Raw genomic sequence first — 21,377 nt, forward strand, 5'->3', positions numbered from 1 at the left:
AGGTGCAACAGGTCTACCAAAGCGACTGCTTGCACTAGGCTTGTCCGCCCTATTCTGGAGTACTGCTGTGCGGTGTGGGATCCGCATCAGGTGGCACTGGCGGATGAGATGGAAAAAGTACAAAGAAGGGCAGCTAGTTTTGTATTATCGCGAAATAGGGGAGATACTACCACAGACATTATACGTGAATTGGAGTGGCAATCATTAAAACAAAGGCGTTTTTCGTTGCGACGGGACCTGCTCATGAAATTTCAATCACCAGTTTTCTCCTCCGATTGCGAAAACATTCTGTTGACACCCACCTACATAGGGATAAATGGTCATCACGATAAAATAAGAGATATCAGGGCTCGCATGGAAAAATTTAAGTGCTCGGTTTTCCCTCGTGCCGTTGGAGAGTGGAACGGTAGAGAGACAGCATTAAGGTGGTTCATTGAACCATTTGCCAGGTACTTGATTGTGAATAGCAGAGTAATCACGTAGATGCAGAAGATAAGACATTGCAAATGTCAAATGTTGGTACATTAATTGCGGGTTTATCAGCCAGAATGTTGTTTATGAGCGTGCAAACGTGCATACGTTGTGTTGTACAGGTGACGGATGTAAGTTTGTAGGATAGTTTCATACCTGTTGCAAGTGGTCGGGCAGCGCAGGCACGGTTAGTGCTGTTTGTGAATGACGCTGGAGTTGTCGCCCGATTATGTCCCACATGTTCTCAATTGGAAACTGATATGGTGATCGAGTAGGCGAAGGCAAGAGGTCGACACTCTGTAGATCATGTTGGTTATAACAGTGGTATGTGGTCTAAAGTTACAGTGTGGTGAAATACCATCTGGAATGCTGTTCATAAATGGCTCACAACAGTTCTGACCACCAGACCGACGTATAACTTTGCAGTCACGGCGCGTTGGATAACCAAGAGAGTGCTCCAGGCCACAGCATAACTCCAGCTGTAGGTCCAGTGTGTCCAGCACGCAGACAGCTTGGTTGCAGGCCCTGAACTGACCTCCTCCTAACCAACACACGGCCATCACTGGCACCGCTCCAGAACTATCTTGCAGCAGAAAGCACAACAGACTTCCACCCTGTCCTCCACTGAGTTGTCTATTGGCACCACTGAAGTCGCAAATGACGATGGGTTGGGCTCAGTGGAATGCACCCTACTGGGCGTCTGGCTCGGAGCTGACGCTGAAGTAACCCATTTGTAACAGTTTACTGTGTCACAATGGTACCAACTGCTGCTCAAAGTGCTGCTACAGATGCAGTACGATGTGCCACAGCCATACGCCACCCACAGTGATCTTCCCTCTCTGTAGTGCCACGTGGCTGCCCAGAGCTCGCTCTTCTTGCGACTGTACATTCCTGTGACCACCGCTGCCAACAATCATGTACAGTGGTTACATTCCTGACAATTCTCTCTACAATATTGCAGAAGGAACATCGTGCGTCTCGTAGCCCTGTTGCACAACCTGGTTCAAACTCTGTGAGTTGTTGACAATGCCATTTTTGGCGCCTTTAAGACATTCTTGACTAACATCAACTCACTACATCCACTCTCAAAGGTAACTACAGCTTACGACCATTACAGCAAACCTGATTTGGATCCTCATAATGCAGCTACTACCTCAGCTCTTATGCGACTAGCGCGAAATCTGAGTAGACGTCTTATTTCAGATGTAAAAACGTGCCTATGAGCTTTGGTTTATGTCGCATATCTCGTTTTTGGTGTTGCAATTTCCGTCACTGTTGTATCACTTGGCTCGCGGAAGCGGGTCAGTGCTGCCAACAATAGCTCTATACTCGGCAGGCGTGCAGTTTTGAACTTCACTCTCGCTGACAAGGATACGAGTGAACACGGTAACGGCTGGGTCGCCGTTGCTCTTGTACGTGGACAAAAAGTCGATAAAGTAAAAGGGCTAGATAATTTCAGTTCACGTGATGTCATCGTTTATCGGACATTTCAGATATGTGAAGTGTACAACAGAGATAAGGGTTCATCGTATTTCATGTCGACTATGTCTTTGGTTCTCAGGACCAGGAATCGTCGTAAAATAAATAAATCGGAATCTGTCTCAGTGTGGGTGAAAGGTGTTGATAGCTGTAAAAAAATCGCACTCGTTGGTGATCTGACTCATAAAGAAATTAAATAATGTTCCCTACCTTGCCCTTAATCCTTATCTATTAAAAACAACTACACATTGATCTTGCCAAAGGCCGAGAAGCGGTTCTTCTTGGTGTTGTAGCTCTCTGGGGCATCCTGGGATGCTCTCTGGGGCGCCCTCTGATGCTAAATTCTCATTAATATTTGTTCATAGGGACGAAAATCTCGTCTCCAAAGTGTTGTAGCTGGTTGCCTATCTGCCGCGCCAGGCCTGCGCTAGTTTTAACAAGCCGCCCGCAGCACTAAAATTAAAACTTCCGGTCGACGCCCTTCCGCTGCTGTGGCCAGATGCTGCAGGCAGGATGAGCTGCAGTCGAATGCATCTTGAAACGGGCAAAATCCGCAGCAGCCTGTTGTGTGGCTGGATCGCGAAAGCTAGGGCCGTACATCAGCAACTGGGCTCGTTTACAATAGGATACGTATCCATACAGACAGATGGACGATAGCACGATCACCACAGACTTTCAGCTGTGCGACCATCGTTACCCGCTACCAGTAATACGGCAGGAAGAGTGACGTGTATCGGAAGTGATGAGCCCCACGAGAAACCTGGATACCGTAGTGCCATCACGCCATCTTTACATACTAGCCTCGCTCCGCATAGTGTCACGACAAACGTATCCATGTGTAGAGTTTCCCAGGAGAGCAACGGTTGCCTGGTGGCATTCGTCATCGCCATAATACTCCTGTATATGTATTGATGTAATAACTCGCCGTTGGATACACTACACTATCACATCTGGCTAACGTAGCCGGTACTATGTACAACTGCAGTTAAAACTGCGACGTCTTACGGCAGTTCACTGTGTGCTGTTTTAGAGGTCTCTGCCATGCTATCTTTCGAATCAATAATGCATGTCAGTAGTGATGTCCTGGCCATGGGTTACTTGTGCTTCACACTGAAGCTTTATGGATCTCGCTCATGACGATGACGAATCTCTTGTTCACAGGAGCTGTTCTGACGGTAACGGTCCGAAGATTACGAATTACCCAAGGTAACGTTGTCACACTGTCAGCACGGATTCAGAAAATGTCGTTCCTGTAATATGCAACTAGCTCTTTGTTCGCTGGAAGTAATGAGTGACATCGAAAGAGTATCTCAAACTGCTACCATATTTCTGGATTTCCAGAAGGTGTCACATCGTTTCTCACAAGAGACATGCAATGAAGTTGTTTCCCCATGCAGCATCACTTCAGTTGTGCCGCTGGATTAGTGATTTCCTGTCAGAAGCGTTACAGTGCGTAGTAAAGGACGGAAAGTCATCGAGTGAAACGAAAGTCATAACCAGTGTTCCCTAACTAGGTTTTATAGCCTCTCTGTCGTTCCTTAAGGTACATAAAGAATTTAGGAGACAATCTGAGTAGGCCTCTTAAATTATTTGCAGATGGTTCAAATGGCTCTGAGCACTATGGGACTTAACATCTATGGTCATCAGTCCCCTACAACTTAGAACTACTTAAACCTAACTAACGTAAGGACAGCACACAACACCCAGCCATCACGAGGCAGAGAAAATCCCTGACCCCGCCGGGAATCGAACCCGGGAACCCGGGCGCGGGAAGCGAGAACGCTACCGCACGACCACGAGATGCGGGCTGTTTGCAGATGATGCTTCATTTACCCTGTACTAAAATAATCAGAAGATCAAAATCAATTGTGAAATCAGAAACACGATATTTAAGTGGTCTTAAAAGTAGCAATTGTTTCTCGATAACTAAAAGTGTGACGCCATCCACATCAGTACAAACAGAAACTCGTTACCTTTGGGTTACACGATAAATCCCACTAATGTAAAGGCAGTCAGTTAGACTAAATACCTAGAAAAGACTCGTACGCTCACGAAGATGATGTTGCGGGGAAGGGAAACCAAAGACTGCGTTTTATTGGCAAACACTTAGAAGATGCAACAGATCTCTTAAACAGACTGACTACATTGCACTTGTTCGTTAAGCGCTAGGGTGCTGGTGTGTTCTGTAGGATTCTTACCAGATAGGATTCAGAGAGGACATCGAAAAAGTTCAAAGAAGAGCAGCTCGGTTTTTATTATCGCGACATAGGGGAGAGAGTGTCACGGATATAACAAGCGGGTCAGGATGGAAATCTCTGGATAATTTTTCTTTTTTGCGGCGAGAGCCTTTCACGAAATCACCAACTTTCTCCTCCGAATGTAACAATGTTTTACTACCATCCACTTGTACCTCCCCGTCACTTATCGACCTTAGTGACACTGAAAAAAATGTTCAAATGTGTGTGAAAGCTTATGGGAGTTAATTGCTAAGGTCATCAGTACCTAAGCTTACACATTACTTAACCAAAATTATCCTAAGGACAAACACACAACCCATGCCAGAGGGAGGACTCGAAGCTCCTCTGGGATCAGCCACACAGTCCATGACGGCAGCGTCAAGACCGCTCGGCTAATCCCGCGGGGATGACAGTGTAAAATTATACCGCGTGCACCTAACGGAAATTTGGGAAAAGCTGTCGTCACCGAAGTTAATCTGTCGGTAAAGAGGGAGGAAGTGTTACATCTAAATGAAAGGAAAAATGCAAATGAAATTGGTGGAAATTAATTTTGAAAAGAGAAAAGTTAATAAAGAAAGTAAATGTGCGGTCGTTACGTTAACAATTAACTGCCGTTAATTAGATATTTGGGATTTGGGGAAAATTACGGTCTCCATTCCTAAGGACAACTACTATAATAGATGAAAAAGAAAGGTTAATGCACATTTAATTAGCACAAAAAGCGTGGCAACTGAAGGTTGACACGTGTTGTGTGAAAACTGAATGTTTGTCAGAAGTAATAAATGTCGCTACACTCTGACTTAATTTAGCAAAAGAATTAATAAAACTGGAAAATTGAAAGTTAATTTAGTAACTGAAATTAATAGTGAACTTTGTTTCTGAAGCACTACGAAATTAAATAAAATTAGTCTTAGGCTACGTCAACAATCATCTCAAAAGCAACTTGAATCTAAGCAATTTAGAAATAAGAGATTTAACTTTGAATTTGAATTAAATGATTTTGAACAATTAACAATAGTAAATTTTAGTACGTACCAAGCTGAGCTGCAGTCACAGGTAAGCTAAACTGTGGTAACAAAACTCTCACTCTTAATTTGTGCTTGTGTAATCTAAATATAGTTCTGTTTGGTTATTGAATACTTTAACTGAACTTTGAAATTAAAGCAGTGAAATAGAATGATATTACTTTGATGGTGGCGTTTGAATTTCAACGACACTCGGGTTCATTCCGGAAAAGGAAGGGACCCTGCTTGGTAATACAATTAGGACATTGAGCAACAAATGTTCATGCTAAGTTGCTGTATTCAAGTGATTCAAATGGAACAGTTTGAAAAGCTGAGGTCTGCCATACAGTTCCAAAACATTAGGCACTTTTTGCCATCCTTGTTGGTTGACTGAAGGTTTGAAGTCGTCGATCGAGGAGGTGGCCTTCTTCTCGACACGGTCACCCGGCGGAACGGGCTCTTGATGTGTGACAGCTAATGTTTCCCCTCCGGGACACCGTGCCACAAACTGTCATAGCAAGTCGAGCGCAATTACATGCTGCCAAACCCCGGAAGCTCCACCGCCCTGTTCCAGCCAGACTCTGCGCTGCCTGCGCTTCACGCGGCAAAGTTATACTACCCAAGATCCTAAACACTTTGGTTCTCCACTCGACCTATTGACGTAATTTTCCCTAGGCAAGACCCAGCGCACAAAATCAAATATACACTCCTGGAAATGGAAAAAAGAACACATTGACACCGGTGTGTCAGACACACCATACTTGCTCCGGACACTGCGAGAGGGCTGTACAAGCAATGATCACACGCACGGCACAGCGGACACACCAGTAACCGCGGTGTTGGCCGTCGAATGGCGCTAGCTGCGCAGCATATGTGCACCGCCGCCGTCACTGTCAGCCAGTTTGCCGTGGCATACGGAGCTCCATCGCAGTCTTTAACACTGGTAGCATGCCGAGACAGCGTGGACGTGGACCGTATGTGCAGTTGACGGACTTTGAGCGAGGGCGTATAGTGGGCGTGCGGGAGGCCGGGTGGACGTACCGCCGAATTGCTCAACACGTGGGGCGTGAGGTCTCCACAGTACATCGATGTTGTCGCCAGTGGTCGGCGGAAGGTGCACGTGCCCGTCGACCTGGGACCGGACCGCAGCGACGCACGGATGCACGCCAAGACAGTAGGATCCTACGCAGTGCCGTAGGGGACCGCACCGCCACTTCCCAGCAAATTAGGGACACTGTTGCTCCTGGGGTATCGGCGAGGACCATTCGCAATCGTCTCCATGAAGCTGGGCTACGGTCCCGCACACCGTTAGGCCGTCTTCCGCTCACGCCCCAACATCGTGCAGCCCGCCTCCAATGGTGTCGCGACAGACGTGAATGGAGTCGCTTCTGCCTTGGTGCCAAAGATGGTCGTATGCGTGTTTGGTTCCGTGCAGGTGAGCGCCACAATCAGGACTGCATACAACCGAGGCACACAGGGCCAACACCCGGCATCATGGTGTGGGGAGCGATCTCCTACACTGGCCGTACACCTCTGGTGATCGTCGAGGGGACACTGAATAGTGCACGGTACATCCAAACCGTCATCGAACCCATCGTTCTACCATTCCTAGACCGGCAAGGGAACTTGCTGTTCCAACAGGACAATGCACGTCCGCATGTATCCCGTGCCACCCAACGTGCTCTAGAAGGTGTAAGTCAACTACCCTGGCCAGCAAGATCTCCGGATCTGTCCCCCATTGAGCATGTTTGGGACTGGATGAAGCGTCGTCTCACGCAGTCTGCACGTCCAGCACGAACGCTGGTCCAACTGAGGCGCCAGGTGGAAATGGCATGGCAAGCCGTTCCACAGGACTACATCCAGCATCTCTACGATCGTCTCCATGGGAGAATAGCAGCCTGCATTGCTGCGAAAGGTGGATATACACTGTACTAGTGCCGACATTGTGCATGCTCTGTTGCCTGTGTCTATGTGCCTGTGGTTCTGTCAATGTGATCATGTGATGTATCTGACCCCAGGAATGTGTCAATAAAGTTTCCCCTTCCTGGGACAATGAATTCACGGTGTTCTTATTTCAATTTCCAGGAGTGTATTTACAAAACAAACCAATTATACATTTACATAAATGCATATATATATATATATATATATATATATATATATATATATATATATATATATATATATATATACAGAAAAGATCACATAATGAATTAAGAGAAGTCACAGGACATGCAGGAAGAGCTAAGGGTTAGAGAGTAGGACGGTCGATAGATAGTCTGAAGGTTGGTCGAAGAACTCCCTGCCACGCGCTTTAGTATGAACTGCAGAGTACTCGTGTAGATGTATAGGTAGAAGATAAAAGTTTAGGGTGGAGGTAGCTCCAAGCCGTATATATGAACGTCCCCATTGAGAGGACTTTCATGAAGTGTCGTTTTTTCAGGACAGTCCCGCCACAGGGTGGCTCCCCAGGCCTCGGTGGTTGAGCACCAGCTGCAGACAGCAAGATTAATTCTCCATTACAACAGAGTGTGATTTACCGCCGCAGAGGCAGCCGGAAGCTCCGCCATTTTGACCGGAAGCCGCTCGCTCGGTTGTTTTCTGCAGGAGGAAGTCCTCCATCACAGCGTCTGCCCACCGCGCAGATAAGACTCCCCTCCCGACCTCCGCCTGGCTCCTTCCCTGTGAGATCGTGACATCCGCCCCACGAGTTGTGATACAGCTTCTGCTGGGTGCAGCCCACGTCTCCTTCCGCCTTAAAAGTATTGACCGACTGCATTTGTCAACAACTGTGTTCCAACAAAGCCTAGTAGTCTTTTCATACTCGCATTCTACCCATTCGAGAGATTTTGTGTCATACGTTCGGTGCTGCCTGCCATCATTCCCATCACTATCTAGGTGCTCCATTGATTCTAAGCTGTTGGCTAATTTTGGTATTCAGCTATCTCACTCCTTATTTAAATGCGGCTTCCAATTCCCTCTGCCAATACACTCCTTGGGAATTGTGTATAGTCAGTGAAAGCTGATCAAAATCAGATTTGCAAGAACAAGAAAATCTTTTCTGAAAAAAAGTGAAAACGAGACACTGGTGCGTTACCAAGTCTTTTCAGAAAGTATTCGTCTGGAAGGTAGACGTATACAGGACTCAAACGTGGACGACAAACAGTACAGACAGGAAGAAAACATAAGGAGCAGTCAGGTGAAAATGAGACAAATGGCAAATGGCTCTGAGCACTATGGGACTTAACTTCTGAGGTCATTAGTCCCCTACAACTTAGATCCACTTAAACCTAATTAACCTAAGGACGTCACACACATCCATGTCCGAGGCAGGATTCGAACCTGCGACAGTAGCGGCCGCGAGGTTCCAGACTCAAGCGCCTAGAACTGCTCGGCACTCCGGCCGGCAACACGAGACACATGAGAAAAAAAGTGAACTGTTTCTTCCTTCAACAGTGTAGGCCTGCTTATCTGCGTGGTAACGTGCTTGCTTCTCTGCAAGTGGGACCGGGTTCGATTCCCGGCCGGGTTGGAGATTTTCCCTGCTCGTTGACTGGGTATTGTCCTTATCATCATTTCCTCCTCATCCCGGCACCCAGATTGCCCAATGTGGCCGAACTTCCCCGAACGGGGCCTCCCGGCCAACGATGCCATGCGCTCATTTCCATTTCACTTCAAAATTTATCGCCGTTACTGTTAATTCGTATAATCAGCTCTGTAACAAGAGGGTCAGTGCCATCAGAGAAAAATGTTTGCTGTTGCCCAAGAAACAATCACTGCATGCGGGAATTCACCTCTCCATCAGAAGAAAATGTCTTTCTTTATGACTCCAAAACAATGGAGAGACATCGGGACTTGAAAAAACATAATAATAATAAATGGCTCTGAGCACTATAGGACAATTTCTGAGGTCGCCAGTCCCCTAGAACTTAGAACTACTTAAACCTAACTAACCTAAGGATATCACAGACATCCATGCCCTAGGGAGGATTCGATCCTGCGATCGTAGCATTCGAGCGGTTCCAGGCTGTAGGGCCTAGAACCGCTCGTCCATACCGGCCGGCAGACATCGGGACTGGCTGGATGATGTGTAAAGGCTTCCCAGCGAAATTTCTGCAGCGTACTCGATACAACCTTGGCAAAATGCGGCACAACACCACTAAAAGAGGGGATCGGTTAGCGGGACATATCATAAGATTGGTAATGGACAAGGTAAGTGTGTGTGTGCACGCATGTGTGTGTGTGTGTGTGTGTGTGTGTGTGTGTGTGTGTGTGTGTCGGGAGGAGAGCGGGGAGATTATATTAGAGGATGTGCAAAAGCTACAACAGTCACAGGACTCAAATGGATGTACATTGCGCAACAGAATTAAAGGATAACTTTTTTGAAACCCCGAAATTGTCTCCCATTACGACCTATAAATTTTAAATCTGACTCAAAGGCGCCTAAAACCTTCCTCCGTAATGCCGCAGGATTCTATGCTTTACTCGGAATAGCCGACGCTCAAACTGCAAGATGTCGAACATGCAAATAGAGGCCACACTTCAGAAGTTCATGCGAGATGTAAGGCGGATTAATGACGTCAAATTGGCACCGAATTTCGCCGCAATTCAGTTCAACGCCACCGTGGACGTGCCACAAGAATAAACGTCCGTCTCAGCCCCTCTTACCCACATCTCACACCTTTTTTTGACGTCTCTGCGATGATGGCCAGAACCGCGACACCAGGGTTCAAATCGCGCGGTTTTTTTATGGATGTCCGAGGAAAACATTTCACACGCACTGCTGCTCAGAATCGACGCGAAAAGGTCCCAGGGGGAGGCGTAAAGGACGCCAATGAAACCACCAGTTCCCTTTGGGTGTTGATTCCGACATAGCGGTCGATAAAGATGTTTCCAGAATGAGATTTCACTCTGCAGCGAAGTGTGCGCTGACATGAAACTTCCTGGCAGATCAAACCTGTGTGCCAAACAGAGATTCGAACTCGGGACCTTTGCCTTTCGCGGGAAGGTGCCCTGTCGACTGAGCTACGAAAGCCCTACTCACGACCCGTCCTCACGAGCTTTACTTCCATCATTATCTCGTCCCCTACCTTCCAAACCTCACTGAAGCTCTCCCGTGAAACTTGCAGCACTCCCGATAGAAAGGATGTTGCGAAGACACGGCTCAGCAGCTGCCTGAGGGATGTTTCCAGAACGAAATTTTTAATCTGGCAGGAAATTTCATAGCAGTGCACGCTCCACTGCACAGTGAAAACATCATTCTGGTAACACCCCAGGCCAAGCCATTTCCCGAGCGAGGTGGCGCAGTGTTTAGCACACTGGACTCGAATTCGGCAGGACGACGGTTCAATCCCGTCTCCAGCCATCCTGATATAGGTTTTCCGTCATTTCCTTAAATCGTTTCAGGCGAATGCCGGTATGGTTCCTTTGAAAGGGCACGGCTTATTTCCTTCCCTAACCCGAGCTTGCGATCCGTCTCTAATGACCCCGTTGTCGACGGGACGTTAAACATTAACCACCACCACCACCTGTAATACGCTTCAGTCATTCGATGAAATTTGCTGACGACTGCTCTAGTACCTGAAGGTAGGCAAATTGCACCCAGGGTGTGTGGATGCAACTTAGTACCAGCGATACTGACTAAACTCTCAAGTATTCTACCAATAATAATACACTGACGCAAGAAATCTCAGCGCCAAGGAGTTGTGTGAGTTTAACGAAAGTTGTCAGGCGTGTTTCTACATCTAAAAGATGACTATTCAAACTTCGGGTCAGCCATATAAGGGTAGCACTGGTGGCAACAACATCAGGATGCAAATCAGGTTTCCTTTAAATACGTACTGGACATAATGAGCTGCTGTCGGTGAAGAATGGCTTTAACACAACGAAGACGCCACAATCAACAGCTCACTGAGTTTGTACGAGTGCCAGGTCGTGTAATAGTTCGATATTTCTTGTGCGATACTGCAGAAAGACTCGGCAGGAATGAGCCGCTGTACATGATTGCTGATAGCGTTGGTCACGAGAAGGTACGATCTCAAGGTGATCGAGCTCCTGACGACCACGTGGAACTTCTCTTTTTTTCGCCATCTGTCTTCTGACTGGTCTGATGCTCTCCGCCAAGAATTCCTCTCCTGTGCCAAACTCTTCAGATAAGAGTAGCATTTGCACAACCTATGTCCTCAATTATTTGTTGCATGTACGAGGTCTTTCTCTGTCCACTACATCTCCCTCTAGCACCATGGAAGTTATTCCTTGACGTCATAACAGAAGTCCTAGCGTCCTGTGCTTTCCACACATTCCTTTCCTTACCGATTCTGCGGAGAACCTCCTTATTCCTTGCCTTATCAGTTCAACCAATATTTTACGTTCTTCTGTAGCACCACATGTCAAATGCTTCTGTTACGGTTTTCCCCCAGTTCATCTTTCACTACTATACAATGCTGTGCTCAGAACGTCATTCTCACAAAGTTCTTCCACAAAGTAGATCCATTTTAATACTAGTACACTTCTCTTGGCCAGGAATACCATTTTTGTCACTGCTAGTCTGCTATTAATGCCCCGGCTGCTCTACCTGTCACGGGATATTCTGCTGCCTAGGTAGCAGAATTCCTCAACTTCATTTACTTCGTGATCATCAATCCTGATGTTAAGTTTCTCGCAGCTTTTTCTTATTAGTTTCGTCTTTCTTCGATTTACTCTCAGTCCATATTCTGCACTCATTAGACTGCTCATTCCATTCAGCAGGTTCTGTAATTCTTGTTCACTTTCACTGAGGATAGCAACATCATCAGCGAATCTCATCATTGATATTCTTTCACCATGACTTTCACTCCATCCTTACGCCGTTCTTCAATTTCCTGCATTGCTTCTTCGATCTATAGACTGAACAGTAGCCGCCAATGACTACATCTACATCTACATCTTCCTGTCTTACACCCTTTTTAATTTGCGAGCTTAGTTCTCTGCCTTCCACTCTTACTATTCTCTGTTGGCTCTTGTACGTGTTGTATATTACCCGTCTCTCCTCATAGCTTACACAAATCTTCCTGAGAATATCGCACATCTGACACCATTTGACGTTGCCTTTTTCTTTAGTCTTGTTTCCGTTATCAACCGCAACGTCAGAACTGCCTCTCCAGTGCCTTTGCCTTTCGTAACGCTAAACTTATCGTCACCTAACACATCCTCACTTTCCTTTCCTATTCCTTTGTATATTATTATTGTCACAAATTTGGGTGCATGAGCTCTTAAGCTGATGGTCCGATAATTCTTGTACTTGTCAGCTCTTGCAGTCTTGGGAATTGTGAGGATGGTGTTTTTCCGAAAGTCATATGTTATATCGCCAGACTCATGCTTTCTACACAACAACATAAATAGTTGTTTTTTTGCCACTTCCTCCAGTGATTTTAGAATTTCTGATGGAATATTAGATATCCCTTCTTCCTTATTTGACCTTAAGTCTTCCAAAGCTCTTTTAAATTCTGATTCCAATACTGGATCACCTATCTCTTATATATGACTTGTTTCTTCTTCTATGACATCCCTCATAGAGACCCTCAATGTACTCTTTCCACCGATCCGCTGTCTCCTCTACATTTAACGATGGAATTCCCATTGTACTTGCCTTGCTTTTAATTTCACCAAAGATTGTTTTGACTTTTCTGTATGCTGAATGAGTTCTTCCGAATCATTTCTTTGTCGATTTCTTCACATTTTTTATAAAGCCATTTCGACTTAGATTCCATGCATTCCTACTTATTTCATTCCGAAGTAACTTGTAGTTCTGTATTCCCGAGCATCCCTGAACATTTTGGGTTGTCTTCTTCCATCGATCAACAGATGTATTTCTTCCGTTACCCATGGTTTTTTGCAGTTACTGTCTTCGTACCTATGTTTCTCTTTGCAACTTACGTAATTGCTCTTTGTAGAGACGTCCATTCCGCTTCAAGCGAACTGCTTGCTGAGCTGTTCTTTATGACAGAATACCTTCAGAGAATTTCAAGAGTATATTTTCATCATTAGTACTGTCGTATTTCATTTGTTTGGGCATTGCTTCTTCCTGACTAGTATCTTAAACTTGAGACTACTTCATCGTTATTAAATTGTGATCTGAGTCTGTATTTGTTCCTGGGTTCACCATACAATCCACTATCTGATTTTGAAATTTCTGCTTTACCATGATGTAATATTATTGGAACCTTCTAGTATCTCCCGGCCTTTTCCATGTATACTGTCTCTTATCATGGCTCTTGAACAGAGTATTCGCTACTACTAGCTGAAATGTTTTGCTGAATTCAATTGGCCTTTCTCCTCTCTCATTTCTAGTACCACACCCATATTCTCCCGCAACCATTTCTTCTTCTCCTTCCCCTATAACTGCATCCAGCCCCCCATGACTATCACATTTTCATCTCCCTTTACATACTGCATTACTCTTTCAATACTTTCTCTATCTCTCCATCTTCGGCTTGCGATGTCGGCATAAATCTGAACTATAGTTGTTGGCGTTGGTTTGCTGTCGATTCTGATAACAACAACGCTATCACAATAACACACTCTCTCTTCTACCTTACTATTCATAACTACCTTTATACCATTTTATGCTGCTGTTGATATTACCCTATACTCATCTGACTACCGAGAGGAAAGACCATCGTGTTCGGCGTATGGCTATGGCACATCGTACTGCGTTTGCAGCTTCAATTCGAGCAGCAGTTGCTACCGTAGTGACACATCGAACTGCTACAAATGGGCTACTTGGATGACAGCTCCGAGCCAGACGCACTGTAGGGTGCATTCCACTGGCCGCAAAGCACCGCTATTTGCGACTTCTGTTGTGTGAAATGAGAGCTCAATGAAAGATGGTATGGAGGTCTGTTGTGTTTTGTGATGTAAGCCGGTTCTGCCTCGGTGCCAATGATGTCAGTGCTTTTGTTAGAAGGAGGCTAGGTGAGCGCCTGCAACCAATCTGTTTGCGTACTAGGCACAATGCACATACACCTGGACGTATGCTTTGGGATGCGGTTTCGTATGACAGCAGGAGCACACTGTCTGTTATCCCACACGCCATGAGTGCAACTCTGTTCGTCAGTCTGGTGATCGACATGTTGTGCTGCTATTCGTACCGCCCAAGTGCAACACGGAGTGAACTGCATCCAAAAAGCTGACATACAACACCTGTACAACACAATGCATACCTGTTTACATGTTTCCATTTATCGTTCTGGCAATTACACCAGTAATTAATATTCCTGCATTTGACGTTTCCAGTGGCTTACCTTGCGCTAACTTGTGAACCTGCAACATTAATCACTCAGGTATGTTGCCTAGACAAATATATTCTCAACATTTCATTACTCTACAGAAATTAATTTTAGGCGTTGGGATTGTTTTCTTCAGGCTCTGTATAATATGAATAAATTATATAATTCTGGTGCTTATCGCCGGTAAATAACGTGTAGGATTGAGGCAGAAAGGGTGGGGCAGGGGGACTGAGATAAAACGGGGGTGCTGTAGTCACAACATAATGGGCGACTTCTACAAAACTTCAAGCCCACACAAGTAGAATGTCAAAGTTGAACCAAGAAATTCTTCAGCCTTACAGTCCGCTTTTCTGCAGTGAAGTCGTATCGGCCTTCTTACGAAGCTCTGCCCAGCTCCACAGAGACCACAGGGCAAGTCAGGAGGCGGACAACGCCCTCAGGGCCACCGTTCAACTGCCGATATCGACCATCTCTGGACAGGTAGGTCCGCTCACCGCAATGGTGCTTCCTCCTCCAGGCGACTCTCCGCTGTGCTGCTGTACTGCCCATGCTACTCCATAAACACCTGCTCCTCAGCGGGCACAGCCGTCTAAGAAAACCGAAGTTCGTTCCGACAGAAGCTGCCATAGAACACAGGCTACGAATTATTGGTACTAGAGGACAAGTCGCAAGTTTGCTGGCGTAAGGCCCGTTTAGCAAAGACAGTCACCTTTCAAAATATATATCATGAAAGCAATGCAATAAAACTGTTAGCCTCGTGTTACCTTTCGTAACCAAACAACGTGTTATAGATGTTTTCAAAGTTGAATAAATGTTTTATAGTTTATTCCATTTTGTGGAACATTAACGTGACATTTTAAGTTCGTTACTACTGTCGATATCATACTTCCCTGCGTCTCCATTTTGTGGAACATTAACGTGACATTTTAAGTTCGTTACTACTGTCGATATCATACATAATTGTATCAGTCATCCTGAATTTTGTATTTTACATTTTTAATTTCAGTACCGTTAATTATTGGAACACAAATTTTGATTGGAATATTTTCCACAATATTTCATAACCCACTGGTACCTTACAGGTTACAATATATATATATATATATATATATATATATATATATATATATATAGAGAGAGAGAGAGAGAGAGAGAGAGAGAGAGAGAGAGAGAGAGAGAGAGGAGGAAGTTATTGTCTGAGATTATGGAATAGGAGGCAAACTTTTGCAAGCAATTAAAGGTCTTTACACGGATAGTCAGGGAGCAGTTAGAGTTGACGGTAAATTGAGTTCATGGTTCAGAGTAGTTTCAGGCTGCAACCTGTCTCCACTGTTGTTCATATTATTTCTGGATCATATGTTGAAAACAATAGACTGGCTGGGTGAGATTAAGATATGTGAACACAAAATATGCAGTCTTGCAAATACGGATGACTTACTTGTGATGGCAGATTCGATTGAAAATTTGCAAAGTAATATTTCAGAGCTAGATCAGAAATGTAAGGACTATCTGATGAAGATTAGCACCTCCAAAACGAAAGTAACGTCAGTGGGAAAGAAATATAAACGGATTGAGTGTCAAATAGGAGGAACAAAGTTAGAACAGGTTGACGGTTTCAAATACTTAGGTTGCATATTCTCACAGGATGGCAACATAGTGAAAGAACTGGAAGCGAGGTGTAGCAAAGCTAATGCAGTGAGCGCTCAGCTACGATCTACTCTCTTCTGCAAAAAGGAAGTCAGTACCAAGACTAAGTTATCTGTGCACCGTTCAATCTTTCGACCAACTTTTTTGTATGGGAGCGAAAGCTGGGTGGATTCAGGTTACCTTATCAACAAGGTTGAGGTTACGGATATGAAAGTAGCTAGGATGATTACAGGTACTAGTAGATGGGAACAATGGCAGGAGGGTGTCCACAATCAATGAGGAAATCAAAGAAAAACTGGTAATGAACTCTATACATGTAGCAGTCAGGGCGAACAGGGTTAGATGGTGGGGTCATGTTATACGCATGGGAGAAGCAAGGTTACCCAAGAGACTCATGGGGTGAGCAGTAGAGGGTAGGAGGAGTCGGGGCAGACCAAGGAGAAGGTACCTGGATTCGGTTAAGAATGATTTTGAAGTAATAGGTTTAACATTAGAAGAGGCACCAATGTTAGCACTGAATAGGGGACCATGGAGGAATTTCATAAGGGGGCTATGCTCCATACTGAACGCTGAAAGGCATAATCAGTCTTAAATGATGATGATGATATCAGTCATTTGAGATAAATATATAATATAAGCATATTGAAACGTCCCCTTAGAAAAATTTATACAAGACTGGTCTATGTGAAACGTCCTCTTTGAACAATTATACACGAATGTGCTTAAACTGACACACAATAGTTTTTAGCGCAACGCAATCTGACTTTCAAAAATCCCTACGATAGAATGGCCCTGACTAACATTAACCTATACGTTTCACAAATCACTTAGCTCACAAAAATCTTCGTTACTCAAGCTACTGCAATACAGCGAGCACCACTACTGCCAGCTAAATAAAAGATTCAAACTACTGAAGGCACTAACTACTGATAGGGATAGTTAGCAAATGAAAGATTTTAATACAGAACAGACAATGTATTTACCTTAATAGTCATAATATATAAATCAGTTCGTGACACCAATTCTTACAAATTTCAAAACTCCGCCATCTCTCTCCCCACGTCCACCACTGCTGGCGGCTCACCTCCAACTGCGCAACGCTACGCGCTGTTAGCATCCAGCTGCCGCTGCTCAACACTACAATGGCAGACAACAATGCAAACCAGCCACAGACTGCACACAGCACAGCCAGTGATTTTCTTACAGAGCGCTACGTGGCGTTACCAATAAGAAAACGTAAACAGCCTACTTACAATACATATAGGAGGATTGGAACTTTAATGAGGCAATTATTTACTTACAGCACGTACAAAATAGATAAATGTTTAAATGTCTTACTGACCTTCAAATTGCCGGCCCGGGTGGCCGAGCGGTTCTAGGCACTACAGTTTGGAACCGCGCGACCGCTACGGTCGCAGGTTCGAATCCTGCCTCGGGCATGGATGTGTGTGATGTCCTTAGATTAGTAGTTCTAAGTTCTAGGTTCTAGGTGACTGATTAGCAGTCCCATAGTGCTCAGAGCCATTTTGACCTTCAAAGTAGGTCAACCGTTGCCAGCGATGTGGAAGTCGTAGGATACTCTTAGCAGTGCCAGTTGTGTTGACACTCCCAGCGGCGCGGTCTTCTGCCCGACGAATTTGTCGCAGTTCTGAAGCGAATGCTTTAGTTTAGAAATCGAAGTCACGAGGGCTTAGTCAGGGGGGTTCAGTAGGTGGTATAGCATTTAGCAGCCCCCTCAGTCAAGCAAATCAGTGATAGCTCGCACTGTATGTGCTTGAGAATTGTCCTGCAACATGATGGTCAGGCCCTGCAGAAACTGTCATCACTTCTGACTCTAAACTGGTGGTAGGTTGTATTCGAAAAATGAACTGCACAGAGACAGAAGTGATGACACCTTCTGCAGGACCTGACCATAATTTTGCAGGACAATGCAAAAGGACGTTCAGTGCAAGCTGTTACTGATTTGTTTGACTGATGGGACTGCTAAGTGCTGTACCACCTACAGCACTTCCCTGACTGAAGCCCTTGTAAGTTCAACTCGACTGCTAAGGTGAAGGAAACACTTCACGGCATTCGCATCAGAACTGCTACAAATTCGTCGGGCAATAGAGTGCGCCGCTCGAACTGTCAACACAGCTGGCACTGCTAAGAGTGTCCTACGACTTCCACATCGCTGGCAACGGGTTATACACAATGCTGGTGACTACCTTGAAGGTCACTAAGACTTTGAAACACGTATCTATTTTGTACGAGCTGTAAATAAATAGTTGCCACTATTAAAGATCCAACCCTCGTATATATATCAAGTATGTTTCGTTAACAAATTTATTTTCAACATTTTACTGCTCTACATTATTTATTTCTAGGTGTTGGGTTGTTCTTTCGGGCAGTCTATAATAATAATAAACTATATAATACTAGCGCTTATCGCCGATAAATAACAAACACACGCATACATTTATTGTACGTTCCACGTCTCCTACCTCCTACGAAACCACTGCTCCGGTTTCAACCAAACTTGACACACGTATCTCTTACTGTCTGGCAACAATCTCTGAGTAAGAAACACCTACCTACCATAGTTCAGGATATATGATGTCATAAACAACGAGATGCTTGAAAAACGTCCGCATCAACTGCCACGTTTAATTTTATTGCTTCTGTACTACTAACTCCATTCGTAATACATTTTCTAGATATCTACATATGCCGGTGAATGATCCTACGCAAGGATATCATTCTACGACACATTGTTCAAGAAATATCAAAGCATAAACAGTGAGATGCATGAAAAAATGTCGCATCACACATGACGTTTCAATACTTCTATTCTTTACTACTAGAACAGTAGAATCAGCTTAAGGGAAAGAAAAAAAATGGTTCAAATGGCTCTAAGCACTATGGGACTTAGCTTCTGAGGTCATCAGTCCCCTAGAACTTAGAACTACTTAAAACTAACCAACCTGAGGACATCACACACATTCATGCCCGAGGCAGGATTCGAACCTACGACCGTACCGGTCGCTCGGTTCAGACTGTAGCGCCTAGAACCACTCGGCCACCTGGGCCGGCGCTTACGGAAAACCCTGACACCTGGCAGCGCTTATGACAGCCTGCAGCTGCGAAACACAAACGGGGCTGTAGGCGAAAACAATCGCCATTTATTTAGATATGACGAGGTGCTAGAAGAGAGGCGTTTACATAACCGCGTTTTAGACACGTGGAACAACTGACCACGGCGTGCAGATACTGACCGGGATATTACATTACAAACACGGTTCATTTTTTGTTTTCGTTTCAAATAATATACTCGCAAAATGAATACCCGCGTAGTCAGCTACTGCTTACATAAAACTGCATACATTGCTGAAATAGGACCTGTACCCACCGTTGGGTGAACGAAGTAATCTACCTTAAAAGCACCAAGTGGATAATCATCAGTCATTTGAGATAAAATTAGTTTTCTATATTTCCTATCAAAATTATTACTTGGCTCGCAACACTTCAAGCTCACGGTATCAGCTACATGAAAAATGAGAATTGTAGAATTTCGTCTCCTCTTGGACACATTTCTGCGTACGCCCATGGTATAAATATCTTATACTTTCTTTGTTTTGTATTCGTGATTTATTTTGCTGCATTAACAGCTATTTTCAGCATTTCATTTCTTGATTCCCTCAGCGTTGTGTGATTTAATTCCATTTCTTTTCATTGCCTTTTTTTCTTTTATCTGTTTCATAGATATTATTTTAATCCGTTTAACTAATCTTCCAATTCCTTTGTCGTCTCTGAAGGAATTAAAATGGAATTACGAACTTCCCAAATTTTAATCGCTTTCCCAGATTTCTCGTCGGTTTCATTTCTGGTCTGCTAGATGTACAGATTGCTTCGGAGCTCTGTTCTTGAATTTCAATAGACGTGCACTTTTGCCACGCTAAAAATATACGCAGTAGGAATATCAGGGGTTGTGATATTCGTGCTTCACTTTTTTTTCTTTTTCGCCACATGCGGCGGGCCACGCCCTGCGGCTGTGCGTCGCGAACACCGACCCACCGCTCACGCACTCACGCACGCGTGGACATTAACCTGGATGATCGAGACTCACTCTTCCCCCGCGGCATGATATTGGCGCTCCAATCGCGTTAATGGCCGCTCGTCTGTTACTCGGGCCACATTCCGTGCGGGGCGCCGCACGTCTTTCGATATTACATATTACCGTGATGAATGCCCGCGCCGGTGGCGGCCGTGTTATTTACGCCGATTTATCGCTTCCCCTTCCCCCACCAGCCCTCGAAGCAGCGCCGAAACTACTGGGATGTGGCCGACGCCCACTTTGCTCTCATTATAGAACTGTCAGCGCAACTAACACGTGGTCTTAGCTCCGGAAGTACACAAAATATTACTACACGAAAATCTATAATCTCACGACATTGTAACTGTTTACAGGTGTTTAGGAACACTTTCTTCTTATATACGATCAGATTTATAGATACGTACAAGGGTCACTCCAAAAGAAATGCACACTGTTTTTGTAAAAATACAGTTTTCATTCTACTTGTGTGAAAGTTTTACAGTGGTGTGTAGACACATCCTTCCCGCTTGTTTTCAAACTTAGTTCAACCTGTTCCCGTGAGTGGCGCCGTCACAGCTTGTCTTCAAGGTGACTGCTACACTGAACGTTCGTCAGAAGCAACGTGCTGTCATAGAATTCCTGTGCTCTGAAAACGAGACAGTGGGAAACATCCACAAGAGGTTGAAAAAGGTGTATGGAGATGCTGCTGTCGATCGCAGTACAGTTAGTCGGTGGCCAAGCAGGTTACGTGATGAAAGCGGGCACGGCAATATTGAGGATTGTCCTCGCAGCGGCAGGCCTCGTACTGCACACGCTCCACACAATGTGCAGGGATTTAATGAAATGGTGACTGCTGATAGACGCATCACAGTGAACGAATTGTCACGCTACGTTGGGATAGGTTAAGGAAGTGTTTGCAGAATACTGAGGAAGTGTTGGCGTTAAAAATGTGTGAAGTGGGTTCTCAGGATGTTGACAGTGACTCACAAAGAAAGAAGAGAAACAGTATGCAGCAAACGTTTGGAACAGTACGAGATGAATCTCTTGGAAGAATTGTGACAGGTGATGAAATATGGCTACATCATTTTTCACCAGAGACGAAAAGGCAATCAATGGAGTGGCATATTGCAAATTCACCCAAGGAAAAAAATTCAAAACCACACCTTTGCTGGAAAAGTTATGGCTACTGTGTTTTTCGATT

The 21,377-nt window shown here is 44.8% G+C and overlaps 1 non-coding gene across 1 annotated transcript; it reads left to right on the plus strand.

The window, feature by feature from the left end:
• The first annotated feature begins 17,459 nt into the window (after nucleotides 1-17,459).
• Trnap-ugg (transfer RNA proline (anticodon UGG)) lies at nucleotides 17,460-17,543 on the plus strand. Its single transcript has one exon. It is a non-coding gene; the product is annotated as a tRNA-Pro (tRNA).
• Nucleotides 17,544-21,377: the final 3,834 nt, after the last annotated feature.

The sequence above is a fragment of the Schistocerca gregaria genome, chromosome 7 (assembly GCF_023897955.1).
Source record: "Schistocerca gregaria isolate iqSchGreg1 chromosome 7, iqSchGreg1.2, whole genome shotgun sequence".
Lineage (NCBI taxonomy): Eukaryota > Metazoa > Arthropoda > Insecta > Orthoptera > Acrididae > Schistocerca > Schistocerca gregaria.